Below are 21,511 nucleotides of genomic sequence, written 5' to 3' on the forward strand. Positions count from 1 at the left end.
TTATTAGCCATGTTGACCTCTCTGATTCTCATTTCCCTTACGTAGAGATGACAGGGCTGCTCTGAGGCTTCAACTAAAACAGCACAATGCAGCAGCAAAATATATGCTCAGGAAATGTCTGTTCCCCATTCCTTCCTCTTCGTCCTCCCTAGAGAGAGAAATGACATTTGTCCATGTCCTTTCCCTTTCAATACCTTCATCTAAGCCTTCCACACGAAAGGCACAGAGTAAAAAAGTCCTTGTGGTCTAAAACAAGTAAATTGAATGAGTGAATGAATGAATGAATGAATGAAACTATGTCTTCCCTTTTCAGAAGCAGGGCGAAAGGAGGAGCAGAGTCAGACTTAGGAACAAGGGCAGAAGGCAGAGCCAGAGGGCTTTCCATTGTGCAGTCTTTTTTTTAATTGAATTACAGTTGATTTGCAATGCTGTACACTTGAAACTAACACAGCAAAATGATTCATATATATATATTATATACTTTTTCAGATTCTTTGCCATTATAGGTTATGACAAGATGTCAAATATAGTTCCCTGTGCTATACAGCAGGACCTTGTTGTTTATCTATTTTATATATAGTAGTGTGTATCTGTTAATCCCAAACTTCTAATTTATCCCTCTTCCCCTTTCCCCTTTGGTTTGTTTTTTATGTCTATGAGTCAGTTTCTGTTTTGTAACTAAGTTAATTTTTATCATTTTTTTAGATTCCACATATAAGTAATGTCATGATATTTGTCTTTGACTTACTTCACTTCGTATGATGATCTCTAGGTCTGTCCATGTTGCTGCAAATGGCATTATTTCATTTCATTTTTTTAATGACTGAGTAATATCCCAGTGTGTGTGTGTGTGTGTGTGTGTGTGTGTGTATACATACCACATCATCTTTATCCATTCATCTGTCAGTGGATACTTATGTTGTTTCCATGTCTTGGCTGTTATAAATAGTGCTACTATGAACATTGGGGTGCATGTATCTTTGTGAATTAGTTTTCATCTTTACCAGATATATGCCTAGGAGTGGGATTGCTGGATCATATGGTAGCTCTATTTTTAGTTTCTTAAAGAACCTGCATACTGTTCTCTATAGTGGCTGCACCAATTTACATTCCACTGTGGAGTCTTGAAGGACACCACTGCACGTGAGCACATGAACCCAGGAGAGAGCTAGGTCTGGAATGGTGAGTGAGGCTGTCCATCTGGTTACACGAGGGCCACTATCAGACCCTTCTGAGACAAGATCTATTGAACAGTGAAATAGGCCTTTTGTCTGACTTTGGGTCCTTGTCTAGGGGTCCAGCTCCTTCTGGCTACTTGGTGGGTGCCCAGCCTTTCCTACTGGTGAGCCTCAGTGTTCTGGGCTCACACCACACCCTTCTTCCAGTACATCCTTAAACTCAGGCAAAAGGGGCACATGCCCAGGCCCCTGTACTTAAGAGAGCTCCACAAATAACCACGAAATAAAAAATTTTAAAAATACTTTGTTACTGCTATCATTCAAGATCTAGCAACACCCATAATTCTAAACAGCTATTCATTGACTATCACTGTTCAAGCCCAGCGGAAAATTTTCTCCTCGTCTCTTGCACAGTATCTTCAAAACAAAAGGTTACTACGAAGGAATAGTTGAAGGTTTATTGGTTGTGATGTGGCTGGTGTCATAGATTCTGTTTTGGCATGCAGGAAGGATTTTGAGCAGAGGTGGTAAGTAAAAGACATTAGTTTGTCAAATCTTTCAGCATGAATGCAATAAATTCTTGAATAATGAACCATCATTTTCCAGGAGTCCCAAGTGTCCATTTTCTTACTTCTCTTCATGTTCTAATCTGTAGTTTTAGAAGTAGTCAAGGATTAACACAATATCCTTGACAGTTAAACATGATGGGAAAAGGAACACTTTACAGTTTTGGATAATTTCTATTTTAAAGTTGTTTTAAGGTAGTTTAGATATAATGTGCATGAAGCGTAATGCTGATTTTTACATTACTCTGTGGGCTTAGCTATTGCATTAATTCATAGTGAAAATCCTGGTATAAGTCATAGTGAATTGTCTATTGAAATTAAAATATAATATTTTTGCCATATGATTTGTTCTTATGTATACAAAATTTAAACATGGTATGTACAATTCATTATTCATTTCTGAATCTAAATATTGCTTTGAAATTGACAATTCCATTTACCAAGTACAAGAGCAGAGTTAGTACTTGCATGACCCTGATAGTGAGCGCCTCCGTAAATTTTGCACCCTACGTGCCTCACCCTAATCCTTGCTCTGCTGTAAAGCTAGTAAATATTGCCTGTTTTGCAGGCCATACAACCCCGTCAAAACTATTCAACTCTGCCCATGTAGCATGAAAGCACTCATACACAACATATAAATGGACATGGCCGTGTTCCAACAAAATTTTATTTACAAAAGCATGCAACTGACCTGACTTGGCCCATGGGTTATAGTTTGCTGATTTTTGGTTTAAACAACAAGACATTTCTTTTTCATGCCACTTACCCATTTTGGGTCACTGGTTTCTTCCCCACATTGCTTTCTGAAATCCAGGTGGATGGAGCTGTGATCATCTTGAATATTGGTTATTGCTGTGCCAGGGGAAAGGAAAGGGCTTTTCACTTGCCTTAGCAATTGAGTGCTCAGAGCCAGAAGGGGCACATGCCTTATTTCAGCTCACAATTCATTGGCTAGACTTAGTTCTGGACTCTCATCCTCCCACAAAGCAGTCGTGAGAGCTATAACAAAGTTTCAAATTGGGTATTGTGAGAGGACAGACAAGGGAGAGAGAAAATCTAATTAGTGAGTATAGGGAAGGAGTCACAGAAGTTACATTTGTTCTGGGCTTCCAAGCATAGGTATGTTTCACAAATCCACTTTGAAATTAATACAGACAATAGAATTTACTTGTTGTATGTGTTTCACATAGAGTTAATATGGTGTATACTCTGATGTATGTGCATACATATGTGTATGTATTTCTATGTTTTTATTTACAAACTATACATGTATTTATATCTTATATCTTTATGTTATTTGTAGACAGTCTATAGTTGGGGCCAGCGTTTTTATTGATTCTGAAAAAAATCTGTCTTTTAACTATATTTCAGCATTTATTGATATAGATTATAGATCATCTTGCAGTTTGTTTTCTATTTGTTCCACCTGACTTTGCTGTTCCTTTTTCTCTTTTTCTGCCTGCTTATGGATTAACTGATTATTTTTTTTAATTCTCTTATCTTTGATACTATCCCATTAATTAAACCTGTTGGAAAACTTTTAGTGATTTTCCTGGAGTATACTGCATATGTTTTTTTTAATTTAATTTATTTTTTTATAGAGCAGGTTCTTATTAGTTATCCATTTTATACATATTAGTGTATATATGTCAATCCCAATCTCCCAACTCATCCCACCACCACGCTCCCCCTGCCACTTTTCCCCGTTGGTGTCCATACGTTTGTTCTCTACATCAGTGTCTCTATTTATGCCCTGCAAACTGGTTCATCTGTACCATTTTTCTAGGTTCCACATATATGTGTTAATATATGATATTTGTTTTTCTCTTTCTGACTTACTTCACTCTGTATGACAGTCTCTAGATCCATCCATGTCTCTACAAATGACCCAATTTCGTTCCTTTTTATGGCTGAGTAATATTCCATTGTATATATGTACCACATCTTCTTTACCCATTCGTCTGTCAATGGGCATTTAGGTTGCTTCCATGACCTGGCTATTGTAAGTAGTGCTGCAATGAACACTGGGGTGCATATGTCTTTTTGAATTACGGTTTTCTCTGGGTATATTTCCAGTAGTGGGATTGCTGGGTCATATGGTAATTCTATTTTTAGTTTTCTAAGGAACTATACCACATATGTTTTTATTATTTACAGCCTATCTTCAAATAATATTATAAGTTATTTTACTTCCAATTGCTCACTTTCTTAATTTTTGCTTTTTTTGTCATACATTTCATTTTTATATACTCCATATACCCAAAATACATTGCTATTATTTTTTGCCATAGTTAATTATCTTTAGAATGATTAAAAATGAGAAAAACGGGTCCTTTATATTTACCTGCTTTTGAGATATTTACAATAATTTTATTATTTTTTAACAGATCCCTGTCTCTGTAATGCAGATCTCCAGGTAATAAACTCTCTCAAAAAATTTTCTGTCTAAAATGAGTTTATTCATTTTTTAAAGATATTTTCACTGAGTTTGGAATTCTTTCCTCACCATAAAGAAGTTATGCCATTGTCTTGTAAAGTGTGTAATTTTTGACAAGTCTGCTATAATTTTTATATTTCTTTCATGCTTGAAATTCTGGCTGCCTCCAAAAATGTTACCTTTGACTTTTAGTACTTGGAATAGGAAGCATTTTAAGCTTTTTCCTGTTTGATATTTATCTCATTTGTGGTTCTCTGAGATTCTAGAAAATGTTTAGCTATGATTCCTTCAAGTATTTCTTCATTTTCTTTCTCTTCTCTTGGAATTACACTTGTGTTTGGTATTGCCCCTCAGCACTTAGACACTGTGTTCTGGATTTTTCCCCTACTCTGTTTTCTCTTTTGTAGTTTCTATTCACCTATCGTCAAGTTCACTGATTCTCTCCTTGGTTTTGAGTTCAGTGATGAGCCTGTGGCAATCTTCTTAATATTTATTACCATGTTTTTTTATGCCTAGCATTCTCATTTTACTCTTTTTTTTTTTTACATCTTTATTGGAGTATAATTGCAATACAATGGTGTGTTAGTTTCTGCTTCATAACAAAGTGAATCAGTTATACATATACATATGTTCCCACATCTCTTCCCTCTTGTGTCTCCCTCCCTCTCACCCTCACTATCCCACCCCTCCAGGTGGTCACAAAGCACCGAGCTGATCTCCCTGTGCTATGCGGCTGCTTCCCACTAGCTATCTACCTTACGCTTGGTAGTGTATATATGTCCATGCCTCTCTCTCGCTTTGTCAGAGCTTACCCTTCCTGCTCCCCATATCCTCAAGTCCATTCTCTAGTAGGTCTGTGTCTTTATTCCTGTCTTACCCCTAGGTTCTTCATGACATTTTTTTTCTTAAATTCCATATATATGTGTTAGCATACAGTATTTGTCTTTCTCTTTCTGACTTACTTCACTCTGTATGACAGACTCTAGGTCTATCCACCTCATTACAAATAGCTCAGTTTTGTTTCTTTTCATGGCTGAGTAATATTCCATTGTGTGTATGTGCCACATCCTCTTTATCCATTCATCCGATGATGGACACTTAGGTTGTTTCCATCTCCGGGCTATTGTAAATAGAGCTGCAATGAACATTTTGGTACACCACTCTTTTTGATTTATGGTTTTCTCAGGGTGGGTCATAGGGTAGCTCTATTTATAGTTTTTTAAGGAAACTCCATACTGTTCTCCATAGTGGCTGTACCAATTCACATTTCCACCAGCAGTGCAAGAGTGTTCCCTTTTCTCCACACCCTCTCCAGCATTTATTGTTTCTAGATTTTTGGTGATGGCCATTCTGACTGGTGTGAGATGATATCTCATTGTAGTTTTGATTTGCATTTCTCTAATGATTAATGATGTTGAGCATTCTTTCATGTGTTTCTTGGCAGTCTGTATATTTTCTTTGGAGAAATGTCTATTTAGGTCTTCTGCCCATTTTTGGATTGCGTTGTTTGTTTTTTTCTTATTGAGCTGAATGAACTGCTTATAAATTTTGGAGATTAATCCTCTGTCAGTTGCTTCATTTGCAAATATTTTCTGCCATTCTGAGGGTTGTCTTTTGGTCTTGTTTATGGTTTCCTTTGCTGTGCAAAAGCTTTGAAGTTTCATTACGTCCCATTTGTTTATTTTTGTTTTTATTTCCATTTCTCTAGGAAGTGGGTCAAAAAGGACCTTGCTGTGCTTTATGTATAGAGTGTTTTGCCTATGTTTTCCTCTAAGAGTTTGATAGTTTCTGGCCTTACATTTAGGTATTTAATCTATTTTGAGCTTATTTTTGTGTATGGTGTTAGGGAGTGATCTAATCTCATAGTTTTACATGTACCTGTCCAGTTTCCCCAGCACCACTTATTGAAGAGGCTGTCCTTTCTCCACTGTACATCCCTGCCTCCTTTATCAAAGACAAGATGACCATATGTGCGTGGGTTTATCTCTGGGCTTTCTATCCTGTTCCATTGATCTATCTTTCTGTTTTTGTGCCAGTACCATACTGTCTTGATTACTGTAGCTTTGTAGTATAGTCTGAAGTCAGGGAGCCTGATTCCTCCGGCTCCGTTTTTCGTTCTCAAGATTGCTTTGGCTATTCGGGGTCTTTTGCGTTTCCATACAAATTATGAAATTTTTTGTTCTAGTTCTGTGAAAAATGCCAGTGGTAGTTTGATAGGGGTTACATTGAATCTGTAGATTGCTTTGGGTAGTAGAGTCATTTTCACAATGTTGATTCTTCCAATCGAAGAACATGGTATATCTCTCCATCTATTTGTATCCTCTTTAATTTCTTTCATCAGTGTCTTATAATTTTCTGCATACAGGTCTTTTGTCTCCTTAGGTAGGTTTATTCCTAGATATTTTATTCTTTTTGTTGCAGTGGTACATGGGAGTGTTTTCTTGATTTCACTTTCAGATTTTTCATCATTAGTGTATAGGAATGCCAGAGATTTCTATGCATTATTTTTGTATCCTGCTACTTTACCAAATTCATTGATTAGCTCTAGTAGTTTTCTGGTAGCATCTTTAGGATTCTCTATCTATAGTATCATGTCATCTGCAAACAGTGACAGCTTTACTTCTTCTTTTCTGATTTGGATTCCTTTTATTTCGTTTTCTTCTCTGATTGCTGTGGCTAAAACTTCCAAAACTATGTTGAATAAGAGTAGTGAGAGTGTGCAACCTTGTCTTATTCCTGATCTTAGTGGAAATGCTTTCAGTTTTTCACCATTGAGGACAATGTTGGCTGTGGGTTTGTCATATATGGCCTTTATTATGTTGAGGAAAGTTCCCTCTATGCCTACTTTCTGCAGGGCTTTTTATCATAAATGGGTGTTGAATTTTGTTGAGAGCTTTCTCTGCATCTATTGAGATGATCATATGGTTTTTCTCCTTCAATTTGTTAATATGGTGTATCACGTTGATTGATTTGCGTATATTGAAGAATCCTTGCATTCCTGGGATAAACCCCACTTGATCATCATGTATGACCCGTTTAATGTGCTGTTGGATTCTGTTTGCTAGTATTTTGTTGAGGATTTTTGCATCTATGTTCATCAGTGATACTGGCCTGTAGTTTTCTTTCTTTGTGACGTCCTTGTCTGGTTTTGGTATCAAGGTGATGGTGGCCTCGTAGAATGAGTTTGGGAGTGCTCCTCCCTCTGCTATATTTTGGAAGAGTTTGAGAAGGATAGGTGTTAGCTCTTCTCTAAATGTTTGATAGAATTCGCCTGTGAAGCCATCTGGTCCTCGGCTTTTGTTTGTTGGAAGATTTTTAATCACAGTTTCAATTTCAGTGCTTGTGATTGGTCTGTTCATATTTTCCATTTCTTCCTGATTCAGTCTTGGCAGGTTGTGCATTTCTAAGAATTTTTCCATTTCTTCCAGGTTGTCCATTTTATTGGCATAGAGTTGCTTGTAGTAATCTCTCATGATCTTTTGTATTTCTGCAGTGTCACTTGTTACTTCTCCTTTGTCATTTCTATTTCTATTGATTTGAGTCTTCTTCCTTTTTTTCTTGATGAGTCTGGCTAATGGTTTATCAGTTTTGTTTATCTTCTCAAAGAACCAGCTTTTAGTTTTATTGATCTTTGCTGTCGTTTCCTTCATTTCTTTTTCATTTATTTCTGATCTGATTTTTATGATTTCTTTCCTTCTGCTAGCTTTGGGGGTTTTTTGTTCTTCTTTCTCTAATTGCTTTAGGTGCAAGGTTAGGTTGTTTATTCGAGATGTTTCCTGTTTCTTAAGGTAGGATTGTATTGCTATAAACTTCCCTCTTAGAAGTGCTTTTGCTGCACCCCATAGGTTTTGGGTCATCGTGTCTCCATTGTCATTTGTTTCCAGGCATTTTTTAATTTCCTCTTTGATTTCTTCAGTGATCACTTTGTTATTAAGTAGTGAATTGTTTAGCCTCCATGTGTTTGTATTTTTTACAGATGTTTTCCTGTAATTGATATCTAGTCTCATAGCGTTGTGGTCGGAAAAGATACTTGATACAATTTCAATTTTCTTAAATTTACCAAGGCTTGATTTGTGACCCAAGATATGATCTATTCTGAAGAATGTTCCATGAGCACTTGAGAAAAATGTGTATTCTGTTGTTTATGAATGGAATGTCCTATAAATATCAATAAGCCCATCTTGTTTAATGTATCATTTAAAGCTTGTGTTTCCTTATTTATTTTCATTTTGGATGATCTGTCCATTGGTGAAAGTTGGGTGTTAAAGTCCCCTACTATGAACGTGTTACTGTTGTTTTCCCCTTTTATGGCTGTTAGTATTTGCCTTATGTATTGAGGTGCTCCTATGTTGGGTGCATAAATATTTACAATTGTTATATCTTCTTCTTGGGTCGATCCCTTGATCATTATGTAGTGTCCTTCTTTGTCTCTTCTAACAGTCTTTATTTTAAAGTCTATTTTGTCTGATATGAGATTGCTACTCCAGCTTTCTTTTGGTTTCCATTTGCATGGAATATCTTTTTCCATCTCCTTACTTTCAGTCTCTATGTGTCTCTAGGTCTGAAGTGGGTCCCTTGTAGACAGCATATATATGGGTATTGTTTTTGTATCCATTCAGCCAATCTGTGTCTTTTGGTGGGAGCATTTAGTCCATTTACATTTAAGGTAATTATCGATATGTATATTCCTATTCTCATTTTCTTAATTGTTTTGGGTTCGTTATTGTAGGTCTTTTCCTTCTCTTGTGTTTCTTGCCTGAAGAAGTTCCTTTAGCAGTTGTTGTAAAGCTGGTTTGGTGGTGCTGAACTCTCTCAGCTTTTGCTTGTCTCTAAAGGTTTTAATTTCTCCATCAAATCTGAATGAGATCCTTGCTGGGTAGAGTAATCTTGGTTGCAGGTTTTTCTCCTTCATCACTTTAAATGTGTCCTGCCAGTCCCTTCTGGGTTGCAGAGTTTCTGCTGAAAGATCAGCTGTTAACCTTATGGGGATTCCCTTGTGTGTTATTTGTTGTTTTTCCCTTGCTGCTTTTAATATGTTTTCTTTTTATTTAATTTTTGACAGTTTGATTAATATGTGTCTTGGTGTATTTCTCCTTGGATTTATTGTATGGGACTCTCTTTGCTTCCTGGACTTGATTAACTGTATCCTTTCCCATATTAGGGAAGTTTTCAACTATAATCTCTTCAAATATTTTCTCAGTCCCTTTCTTTTTCTCTTCTTCTTCTGAACCCCTATAATTCGAATGTTGGTGTGTTTAATGTTGTCCCAGAGGTCTCTGAGACTTTCCTCAGTTCTTTTCATTCTTTTTTCTTTATTCTGCTCTGCAGTAGTTATTTTCACTATTTTATCTTACAGGTCACTTATCTGTTCTTCTGCCTCAGTTATTCTGCTATTGATCCCATCTAGAGTATTTTTAATTTCATTTATTGTGTTGTTCATCTTTGCTTGTTTCCTCTTTAGTTCTTCTAGGTCCTTGTTAAATGTTTCTTGCATTTTGTCTATTCTATTTCCAAGATTTTGGATCATCTTTACTATCATTACTCTGAATTCTTTTTCAGGTACACCGCCTATTTCCTCTTCATTTGTTTGGTCTGGTGGGTTTTTACCTTGCTCCTTCATCTGCTGTGTGTTTCTCTGTCTTCTCATTTTGCTTAACTTACTGTGTTTGGGGTCTCCTTTTCGCAGGCTGCAGGTTCGTAGTTCCTGTTGTTTTTGGTGTCTGTCCCCAGTGGCTAAGGTTGGTTCAGTGGGTTGTGTAGGCTTCCTGGTGGAGGGGACTAGTGCCTATGTTCTGGTGGATGAGGCTGGATCTTGTCTTTCTGGTGGGCAAGTCCACGTCTGTTGGTGTGTTTTGGGGTGTCTGTGGACTTATGATTTTAGGCAGCCTCTCTGCTAATAGGTGGGGTTGTGTTCCTGTCTTGCTAGTTGTTTGGCATAGGGTGTCCAGCACTGTAGCTTGCTGGTCGTTGAGTGAAGCTGGCTGCTGGTGTTGAGATGGAGATATCTGGGATATTTTCGCCGTTTGATATTATGTGGAGCTGGGAGGTCTCTTGTGGACCAGTGTCCTGAAGTTGGCTCCCCCACCTCAGAGGCTCAGCACTGACTCCTGGCTGCAGCACCAAGAGCCTTTCATCCACACGGCTCCTCAATTTGGGATGATTCGTTGTCTATTCAGGTATTCCACAGATGCAGGTACGTCAAGTTGATTGTGGAGCTTTAAGCCGCTGCTCCTGAGGCTGCTGGGAGAGATTTCCCTTTCTCTTCTTTGTTCTCACAGCTCCCAGGGCCTCAGCTTTGGATTGGGCCCCGCCTCTGCGTGTAGGTCGCTGAAGGCGTCTGTTCTTTGCTCAGACAGGACGGGGTTAAAGGCGCAGCTGCTTCGGGGGCTCTGGCTCACTCAGGCAATGGGAAGGGAGGGGCACGTAGTGCGGGGCGGGCCTGCGGCGGCAGAGGCCGGCGTGAAGTTGCACCAGCCTGAGGCGCGCTGTGCGTTCTCCTGGGGGAGTTGTCCCTGGATCCCGGGACCCTGGCAGTGGCGGGCTGCACAGGCTCCCTGGAAGGGAGGTGTGGATAGTGACCTGGGCTCGCACACAGGCTTCTTGGTGGCGGCAGCAGCAGCCTTAGCGTCTCATGCCCGTCTCTGGGGTCCGCGCTTTTAGCCGCGGCTCGCGCCCGTCTCTGGAGCTCCTTTAAGCAGCGCGCTTAATCCCGTCTCCTCGCGCACCAGGAAACAAAGAGGGAAGAAAAAGTCTCCTGCCTCTTCGGCAGCTCCAGACTTTTCCCCAGACTCCCTCCCAGCTAGCTGTGGTGCACTAACCCCTTCAGGCCGTGTTCATGCCGCCAACCCCAGTCCTCTCCCTGCGCTCTGACTGAAGCCGAGCCTCAGCTCCCAGCCCCGCCCGCCCTGGCGTGTGAGCAGATGAACCTCTCGGGATGGTGAGTGCCTGTCGGCGCCAATCCTCTGTGCGGGAATCTCTCCGCTTTGCCCTCCGCACCCCTGTTGCTGCGCTCTCCTCCACGGCTTCGAAGCTTCCCTCCTCCGCCACCCGCAGTCTCTGCCCGCGAAGGGGCTTCCTAGTGTGTGGAAACATTTCCTCCTTCACGGCTCTCTCCCACTGGTGCAGGTCCCGTCCCTATCCTTTTGTCTCTGTTTATTCTTTTTTCTTTTTCCCTACCCAGGTACGTAGGGACCTTCTTGCTTTTTGGGAGGTCTGAGGTCTTCTGCCAGCGTTCTGTAGGAGTTCCGTAGGTGTTCTGTAGGAGTTGTTCCACGTGTAGATGTATTTCTGGTGTATCTGTGGGGAGGAAGGTGATCTCCGTGTGTTACTCTTCCGCCATCTTCCTCATTTTACTCTTTATTATAGTTTCTGTTTCCGTTAGTTTCCCATTTCCTCATGCATGATATCCACTTTTCCCCCTAACGTATTAATTATATTTAACTATGGTAATAATTGTTTTTTACTTCCATGTTTAATAGTTCAACATATGATCATCTGTGATTCTGATTCTTTTTATTTTATTTCCTTTTGATAGTGGGCTGTTTGCACTTGCTTTTTGTATGTCTTGTTTTTTTTGAGCAAATGTTAGATATTGTGTATTAGAATAGAGATGGAGGTAAGAATATACATGCCCTCTATTGGGCATATCTCTTTTTCTGCTACGCTACTATTGTAGGATGTTGACTCAATTTAGTCAGTAGTTGAGCTGGATTTGGCTTTTGTTGTTGTTATTCTTACCCTCCATGCACATTGACTTCAAGTTTCTTAATACTTTTTACTTAGGATAGAGTTTGGTTTGCTGGAGGTTTTTCCTCAGCATTCCTCATGATCATCAAATTTGGCCTCCCCTATACTCTTTTTTCCTCAAAAAAAGCTCTCTGTCTATGCTCCTGACCTTCCTCTGCCAGTAGAGTGCTGTTGGTTGTTACTTTGTACTTGATAGCCTGGTAGTTAGGGCAAGGAATCCTCCTGGTAATCTTGGTCCAGCCTCAGACTCAATCAGGCCCAGTGTGCGAGTCTTAGGAGTATATTCGTCTCAGTGATCCTGCCTCTCCCCAAGAAGTAGGCCACCCATGATCTGAACCCAGGATGGTGTCTCACTTGCCTCCAATACATTCTCCTATTCTTCACAGGCAGCTGCAAGGGATCTTCAACTGTGTCCTGGGGCCATAGTCTTTGGTGCCTTTCCCCAGCAGCTTAAAACTTTTTTTTCTGAAGGGAAAAGTATACAAGCAGGGCTTTTCTGACTTTCCCCTCCCTGAGGCTCACAGTGAGGCTAAGATTTTCCAAATTGCCTTCAGTCTTTTGCATGAGCCTTCATGGAGGCCTGGGAAGAAAAGCCTGAGACGGACCGTTCATGTTGTGTTTGTGGCTCCCTGCAACCGGGGTTTCTATACCCTCATGCTATTTCACATTCAGCATCTAGCAAGTCATTAAAAGTTTTCGCCAAATTCTTTGTGTCCACTTGTATGGTGGCCCCATCTTCCTCTTATGCTCTGCCACAGATAAACCAGTGCTTGACTTTATAATATTTCGGCTAACTGCCTGCGCTACAACCCAAGCTCCCTGACGTACTCAAAAAATTTTTGTAACTTTACAGATTAAATGGCTTTTTCTATTTGTTGTGGTGGGAATAATGTTCTTCCTGACTTTCTGTATCTTAGTCAGAAATCTGTTTTGGAATGACGTCTACTTTCTACAATGGTTGTGTTCTGCTTTGCACACTTTGGACAATATTGGTTGAGAATGAGAATCTCATAGAATCATTCTCATAGAATCATCTTCTAAGGCTTGACCACAGTATCTAGTTTATAACAAACTGAGTCATGATTATGCTGTGAATTTATATGAAATTACTTTGTCAAATTATTTCTAAGCACATTTGATTGAGTATTCTTATGTGGTTAAAACCAAAACCTCTTCCTTAGATATCTAATGACTTAGGTCATGATCCTGTCTGTCATTTTCTAGCTTAGTGATCTGTGAGCAAGTAACTGGACCTCTTTGTTCCTCAACTTCTCTGTAAAATGAGGATGCTGAGCTAGTGATTTCTGTGGTCCACAATCTACTCTAAGGTCAATGATGCTATTTTAATCTCCCTTTATCCACATAATTGTTGTACAGGTATTCTGATTTAACAAAGAAACAATTCAAGAAGAAGCCAATGTTATATACTTTGGTGCTGAATTCTGAGTACAGCAAAGTACTGAATTGTGGAGCTTGAATTTGTTCTTGAAAGAGAGTGATGGTAGACCAAAACAAGGAATAGATGGTATATTTTCAGCATGTAGAATTCTAATCCAAAATTGCATTGTCTCTGTCTCTTGCAGAGGGCCTAATTTAGCCACTCTTTAATAGGCTGGATAAGTCACATGCTATTCAGTATATAACTCAAATTATTTTAATAATCATCGTGTGTATGTGTATGAGAAAGGGGAGAGGAAGAGAGAGGGAGAAGCAGACAGACAGAGACACACACACACACAGGTACGGGCTATTAAAGAGCTGTGGATTTGGTATGTCTGAGCATCTAAAGAGTTGAAATAAGATCTGAGGTCTCTCACCTTTAACATCAGTGTCTGTTACTGGGTCATGTTCCCTATGCAGGAGTTGCTACTCCCATCACAGACTTGCTTTAAAGAGTGAGTCCCCTTTGGCTCAAGAACTTTTTAAATGTTAGAGTACGTGTTCTCTAAAGCTATCTTTACTGGAGGGCAGGAAATTCAGCACAAAGTTTGGAATCACATTTCATAGAATATAGACCTTAGAAGTATAGTCGCCTTTTTTTTTTAATCCAATGGTTCTGAATAAGAGAGGGCATCTCACTAGCTACATAGAAAGTACAAGAAAGGATTCTTGACCAATGTTAATCCCATTTCGGAACACCTGTAATACTTATATATTACTCAAGTGGTTTAATTGATAAATTAGTATAAATTGACTCAAGGTACAAATAAATTTTTCATATTTCTACCTCTTAAATGCTCAGCAAATGAATGTTAGGAACATAAACACTCAGCAAATATGTTTTAAAGCTTAACTTTGTTGAGATTTTTAACCTTCTTGACAATTAGAGCAGTATCTTCTTTATTTTAAAATAAATGTCTGTTGACCAACGATTGTTCCAAGCATTTTTCTAGACACTGGAGAACTAAATGAAACGGACAAATTCCCTGTCTGCAAGGAGCTGAAGACATGTGATAAATAAACAAAAACATTCAAATGGTGAGAGATTCTATGAAAAAAAAAGAAACAGGATGAGGGAGTCTAGACAGTCACTGGAGAGGGGTGTGCCTTATTTTTATACAAGGAAGTCTTCTCTGAATAAGTAACATTTGAACAGAGAGCTGATGAAAATAAAGGAGCGAGCCATGAAGATCTCTGCAAGATAGTTCCCATGGTAATATTGTACAATTGCACATATAATATGATAAAATATTGCATTGGATTGAATTCATGAATATTAATAGGCTAGAAAAGGTTGAGGTTATTGTGCTATCTCTGTTTGCTCTTGATTAGGAATTTGAGATAATTTGTGAAGAAACCCGCTTTTCCTGTTTCCAGGATTCAGAGACAATAGACATTGAGAATTTGTTTCTTAGGAGGCTGATCTTACTAATACGACTCCCAGTGAGCAAGCCTTTTCTTTCAGAAGGTTGAGATTATCTGAGAGGTGAAAATATAGCTCCTGATACACTGAATTCAAATGGAAAAAGTAGTAGAATGAAAGAAAAGGGCACAGTCCCGGATAGTGTATGAGGTGGGTAGTATCAAGTGGAAAGCAGAGTAAGCAGAAGACTTGCTTTAAAGATCCCAAACAAGAAAACAAATTCAAACAGAGACAGTGGGCTCCAAGGTGCGACAGCTAATTTACCAGGAAAACAAGGATTCAGGAACGTGGGAGTTACATTGTAAAGCCGTTGAAGAGAACCCATCAGTGGGAAGGGGGTAACAAAATCAAAGGTGTAGACAGACCTGCGTCTCCTTGGCCCATAGAAGGTCAAGCGCTGATGCCAGTCCCCTGAGTGAGGAGGGATTTTTTCTAGTTTGATTGCACACACAGTAATACAAGCTCTTTTAGTTATGAATGTTTTATTTACGTTCATACTACATTAACTGTCATTTCATTAAGGAAGTAGAGAGTAATCAGTAGGAGCACTGACTTTGGAGTCAGACTTCTTGGTTTTGAAGCCTGGCTCTGCCCCATCTAGTTATGTGACCTCAGCTCAAGCTTCCCCATCTCTCTATGACTCCCTTTCCCCATCTGTAAAGTAGGATCATAATAGCACACATCTCCTTGGGTTATCGTGAGGATTAAATTAATTAAAATATCCAATGCATGTAGATAATATTGGTGTTGTTTATATTTATCCCTTTTGATTATGCTTCAATTTAGGAAGCTAAGCATAATATTGTTTAGCACGATACCTGGGTGTGCAAGGACCTTGCTATCCTTGTTCACTACTTTGACATCTAGGCTGAGAATGACAATTTGCTTGAATCTACCTGTATGTAATGACTGGATGCAAAAGGGGCTGAGGTATAACCATTTTTTTGAAACTTAAAGAGGGATGACAACAATTGCACAATTACAGTTTCACCGTTAATCACTAAAATATGTCAGCAGTCTCAGGCTACCTGAAGATTAGAATGATAAAGGTGTTACTTAAAATAACAGAAGCTCTATCAGGAGAGGTACTGTGTCTATCCTGATTGCTCTTGTAGCTCAGCATCAAATTCAGTGTAGAAGCTCAGCAAAGATTTGTTAAAAGAATAAATACATGTGTATTTTCACCAGCGTACCCAAACTTAGAAACCCAAGGGTCACCATTAACAGTTAGGCCTGGCCCAACTGATGTCAGAATGACCTTCAGATCCAGATTTCAAAATATAAGACAGAACCAGTCACATTTAGAACAAGAAAATCTCTAATGCTGGAGTGCTGTCACCTGGCTTTCATCATTAACCTTATTCAACATGCTTGGACTATTATAATCAAATGGTCATTTTTTTAAAAAGTAAATTGCCCCTCAAATATAAGAACTGGTCCACTGGTCCATTCATTTAAACACATTTAAGCTAATGTGCTTGGGGTGGTGAAGGGCCTCTTCTAAACCAGGTCTCAGACAGCTGGAATTTTAACACTGGGGACGTGGGAACAGACTTCCAAAGCAGCCATTTGAAAGGGTGAAGGTGCAGACACTCCTTTGGATGTGCAATTTCTACAATGTTTGTTAGGAGGTCATTCGTGCTATCGTTATGCCTAACATTGCATCTGTGAAAGAATTTTAGTCTAAAATAGAACCAGAGGATATGAAATAGAAAATTTCATGCACGTGCCCTCAGGAGAACAAAACTCAAGGACTGAGAGACTGACTTACAGAAAACTGATAATATTGGAATTTTCTTAGACAATAGGAAGCTGGTCAGGGGCTGCCTCATTTCAACCTTGGGAAATTTCGCTTATGGTTTCCAGAGCCATGCACAAGGAATGACCCAGGTTGGGTTGGTCCGACAAAATAAGCTGAATTGAACTTCGTATGTAGCAGACTGTTTTTGTCTGCGCAGGGAATTTTCAAAGCTGGTCTCTATTTGTTTTGATGTTAACAGACTAAACTCTCTACTCTCTACCTGCCCTGCGCATAAATACAGCCTACTCCAAACCCTCAACGGACCTGCCTGTAGCTTGCTACAGTTGGCATGTCCTGAATTGCAATTCCATTGCTATTCCCAGATAAACTCATCTTTCTGACAATTTTGAGCTTACCTCATTTTACCTTTTCATTGAGTTGATACATCTCTGAGAAGAACAAATGAAAAAATGTGTGAATTTACAGTGAATGAGTGAATCACTGCAAAGCTCTGAAAATCTCTGGAACTCTTGAGAAAGTATGTGTGAATATTGGTAAATTGAACTTTTTTTCAGTGGGTACATTATCCAGCTGGAATTATCTTTTAAAATCCATCCTATGCATTATGTGAGAGAACAATTTTACTTCCGGTTGAGTTTCCTGTTTCATGATTTAAATGATTTATGAATGAAGGCTTTATGTTCAGACATATTGGCCCTTGGCAGGTTGGTGGTCCGATCCATTCTCAGGAATTAGATGATGAATTCAATTTTCAGGCCAAAAAGAAATTACCATTTAGCATCAACTAATATGACAATTTAAAAACGGAATTGACCTCAAAATGTTTAGTATAGTGTTCAGTATGGACAAAGATACAATAGTTATTCTCTAGAGCCAATGGTCCTTAAACTTTGAGTGCAGCAGACTCACCTGGACATCTGACTCAGTAGGTATGGGTAGGGCTGGAGAATTTGCATTTCTAACAGGTTCCCAGGTGCTGCTCGTTCAGAGATCACGCTGTGAGCAGCACTGCTCTTTAAAACAAGAAAAAGAAAAAAAGAAAAAGCTATATTTTAGTTGAGCTTAACATTATCAAACAGATATAAATTATATCAACATTTTTCAGGCAGGAAATTTGAACTGGGGTTACATTTACATATAGACTAAGGGGTATGGAATATGTAATATTCACACCCCAAATCTTGAATATCAGGTAGCAAAATTAACAATTATACCCCCAAACTCTTGCTTAATAACCAGAAATTCCTGTTGATTGAACATAAAGATAGAGTACATTTCAAATGAGGCCTTCTGGACATTTCCAGTTATTGGTAAAGAAGAGTTCACTTTTTTTTTTTTTTTTTTTTTTTTCCTGTACGCGGGCCTCTCACTGTTGTGGCCTCTCCCGTTGCGGAGCACAGGCTCCGGATGCGCAGGCTCAGCGGCCATGGCTCACGGGCCCAGCCGCTCCACGGCATGTGGGATCTTCCCGGACCGGGGCACGAACCCATGTCCTGTGCATCGGCAGGCGGACTCCCAACCACTGCGCCACCAGGGAAGCCCGAGTTCACTTTTAATAAAATAAATGAGCTGTAGTAAATATAAGCAATGAAATCATGCTTAAATCATGATAATTTGCCTGTACACTGAGAGAATTTAAAAGACTTGTAGGCTAGTCCTTGTGTCTAGAAATCCACAAACTAATGAAAGGAACATGTTCCAAACACATAGAACAAACAGCAACAGTAAGAAGCAATGCATTATTGGGTCCATAATGGGTGGTACTGAGAGTCTGCTTTACAGAATTATACAGAGGGAGGCAGATACTGGGGACTCAAGTGGCCAGGCTTCACAGAGGACCTGACATGGGCTTTCACCCAGTACTACTCACCAGTGATGCCAAGTAAAACCAAATATTGAGAAGACTCTGCCAATGCAATTTCTTCTGCCTCAACATTTCTTGTGAGGAGTGTTCCCAAAGCAATGAAGCAAGTTAATTAAGATGCCAACTGCTGCCCCAGTTTCTGAGCAGACTAGCACCGCACAAGATTTTGGTGTAACTAACTGGTGTTTGTTCCTGCCTGCAAAAGCTGTGTTTGTACAACTGGAGCAGAGTCCAAAAGGACTGTAAGAAATTAATTAGATCAGTTTGCCAAGCCCTTGTCGTCTGGGCCCAGGACCAGGGAACAGGATAAACCCAATGAATACAAATCTGTACCCATATGTAAAAAGATGGTGGTTATGATTATGACTAATATAATGATCCATTTTCACTTTATCAAAGCTTTGATGAATAAATTATTAGCTACAAATAGAACACGGGTCAGGAATTTTATGATGGAATGCGAGAGATGGGAAATGTTTATCCAGGTATCAGTGGTTCTCTAGCCATAGCCCAGTGTCTCAGTAATCACTTGTGATGTTTACAAACAATAGAGATTCCAGGCTCTCATCCCTGAGTCTGATTCAGAGTATATGGAATGTGTCCTGGAAAACTGTATCTTTTAACCAGTTCACCTAGTGATTTGGTTTCACAGCCATGTTTGGAAAATATTGGTCAAAATACGCGCACAAGATGCATATGCAACACTATGCCATGCACTGAAAGTGCTGAAAAGACTTGTAGGCTAGTTTTTGTCTAGAAGCCCACAATCTGGTGAAATGAACATGATCCAGACATATCGGTGATCAGCAACAGTCTTAAGAAATACGTTACTGGGGCTATATTGGGTGCTACTGAGTCTGTTTCAGGGCAGGGAGAGAGGAACAGACCATTAAGCTGGAGGTGACCAATTCATTTCCTAGATATCACAGTCAAAGTTGATTGGGGGTCTTTAACTTTTGCTGCAGCATGGCATAGTGGAAGAGTTACCAGGCTTAGTCTTTTTGGTAGGAATTTTTAATACTCAGAGTGCCTAGGGGAGTGTCTGACACAGAGAGGGAGCTCAGTACAGATGTAAACAATCATTTGCAAAGCCAGCCTAGTCAGTCATCCAGCATTGCCAGAAGACCCGATGACGTCAGCTCATACAAGTGATGTGCACAGTTCAAATGCTTTATCAAAACACAGACGGGGTTGTCACTGATATTATCATCATTTATATTTTACTTTTTAGCTAATTATTTCTCTCTGGCCACCACAAATGGCATACTCAATTGGCATCATTGTGCTATAAGCTGGTATACAGAGAGACTAATACACTGTTATCAGTTTAACATAAAATTCTATATCCTGTGTGACCAGACAGCGAGAAGTTCCCCACTGAAATGTAATGAATCAGATGCCTCTTACCTGCACCTTAGCCGCTGCTGTGGACCCAGAGCCAAAGAGGTGAGAGCACATCATCATGAGGTCACTCTGTCCTCTCTGCTCACACCTCTTTACTGCGTCTACCTCACCAGATACTTGTAATGAAGTTACAGCTGTAATCTGTACCTTCCTTCATGTAATCTGTGGCTCAGTGTTGGAGGCATACATACTCTGAGTGTGCGGGTGGGAGGCACCCTGAGGGCACAGCACATCTATTACCCTGGCGCATGCGAAACAGGGAAACAAATGATAACAGCAAAATGTTAATGCCGCAAATGAGCTGCAAATGATGATGTAGCACTTGGAGCATTCTAGCTCATCTTGTGATGAGGCCCGGCCTATTGTTAGCTTGATATATAAGTGTGCCTTAGAGAAGTCTTGCAGGGATGTTTGTCTCTCAGTGATAGAAAGAACTCATTAGCATATGGAGCGTTCTCTGGTGACAATTACCTGAGGATGCGTGTGGACCACCTCTGTGCAGACATTGCAGTGTAACTGTGCTTACGGGGGTATTTTGACAAACAAGGCGAACCTATTATTTTTATCCATGTACCATATAGCAAATCAATTGGACAATTAGTAGTAATAGCTTGAATGTACGTAACGAGGCATCTTGCGTCCCAAAGTACTATACCAACAAAATAAGAGCACTAATGATCCACTAGTGAGAGATGGAGCCATTCTCTTCACTATTTCCAGGTGGCAGAAAGAGAATGGCATCACCAGATGCAAGGGAAGAATTCACCAATGGAGAATGAGCTGGAAGCCATAACTGGCTCCATATGTGGCTGCTTGATGGCTACCAAGAAAGGAAACCCCCTGTTCCATTTGTTGATCACAGAAAGCAATTGACATCACTAGATAGATTAGATATAACTTTAATTATAGCAAGATAATGGAGTTGAAGCTAATACCAGACTCAATTTCTGTGCCTCTGTATTTAAAATGGAATATTTATGGATTTGGGGGGCTGGATAGGAAGGAGGAGACAGCGAGGATCAGAGAGAGAGGGTCTTCATTTTCATACTAAAACGTCTTTCTCCTCAAAAGGAAGCCTAATCAGACATCTTGGTTGCAAGTCACCCTATGATTGTCAGCACTCCCATGCTGTGATTGGAATAGCTCTTCCGGTCCCCGTATTCTTTAGTAGGCCCTGTCTCATGCCTCCTTCCATCCTGCTGCAGCACATAAACACAGAACTGTTAACAAAGGCAATTAGTATACATCCCCATTCTGGACAGATGCTCCTAAGTGTTAGCGTTGAAATATATAACTCATAGTGCTCTGGACTTTGATAAGTTTCAAAAAGATAATTTTCAAATGATTGAATAACATGGTAATATCTTCTTTCACTATAGATTTATTCATATAAAATACCTGAGTATTATAAATAGTCGGCTAGTTTCCCCTAAGCAGGGGAGGAATAAAAAACCATCATTAGCACCCTCTTGATAGCACAGGAATAAATTCCTTTATACTCATACTGTGCCAGAGCATATGGGGGAAAGAGAGCTGGACTTCTGAAGATCCTTATCTTAGGCAAAGACTCTTCTTTGATAGACTCTTTTCTAGAGAACCTCTAGGAAATAATTACCATCCTCAACTTTAGGCATAAATTTCTTTATTTGTGTTCTATGACTTCCTTATTCTATATAAATGTTACCTAACTC

The 21,511-nt window shown here is 39.6% G+C and overlaps 1 pseudogene; it reads right to left on the reverse strand.

Moving 5' to 3' along the window:
* Positions 1-19,877, reverse strand: part of LOC101315783 (phosphatidylinositide phosphatase SAC2-like) — a 45,794-nt pseudogene extending 25,917 nt beyond the window's left edge.
* Between the last annotated feature and the right edge of the window lie 1,634 nt (positions 19,878-21,511).

Source organism: Tursiops truncatus, chromosome 13, assembly GCF_011762595.2.
Source record: "Tursiops truncatus isolate mTurTru1 chromosome 13, mTurTru1.mat.Y, whole genome shotgun sequence".
Classification (NCBI taxonomy): domain Eukaryota; kingdom Metazoa; phylum Chordata; class Mammalia; order Artiodactyla; family Delphinidae; genus Tursiops; species Tursiops truncatus.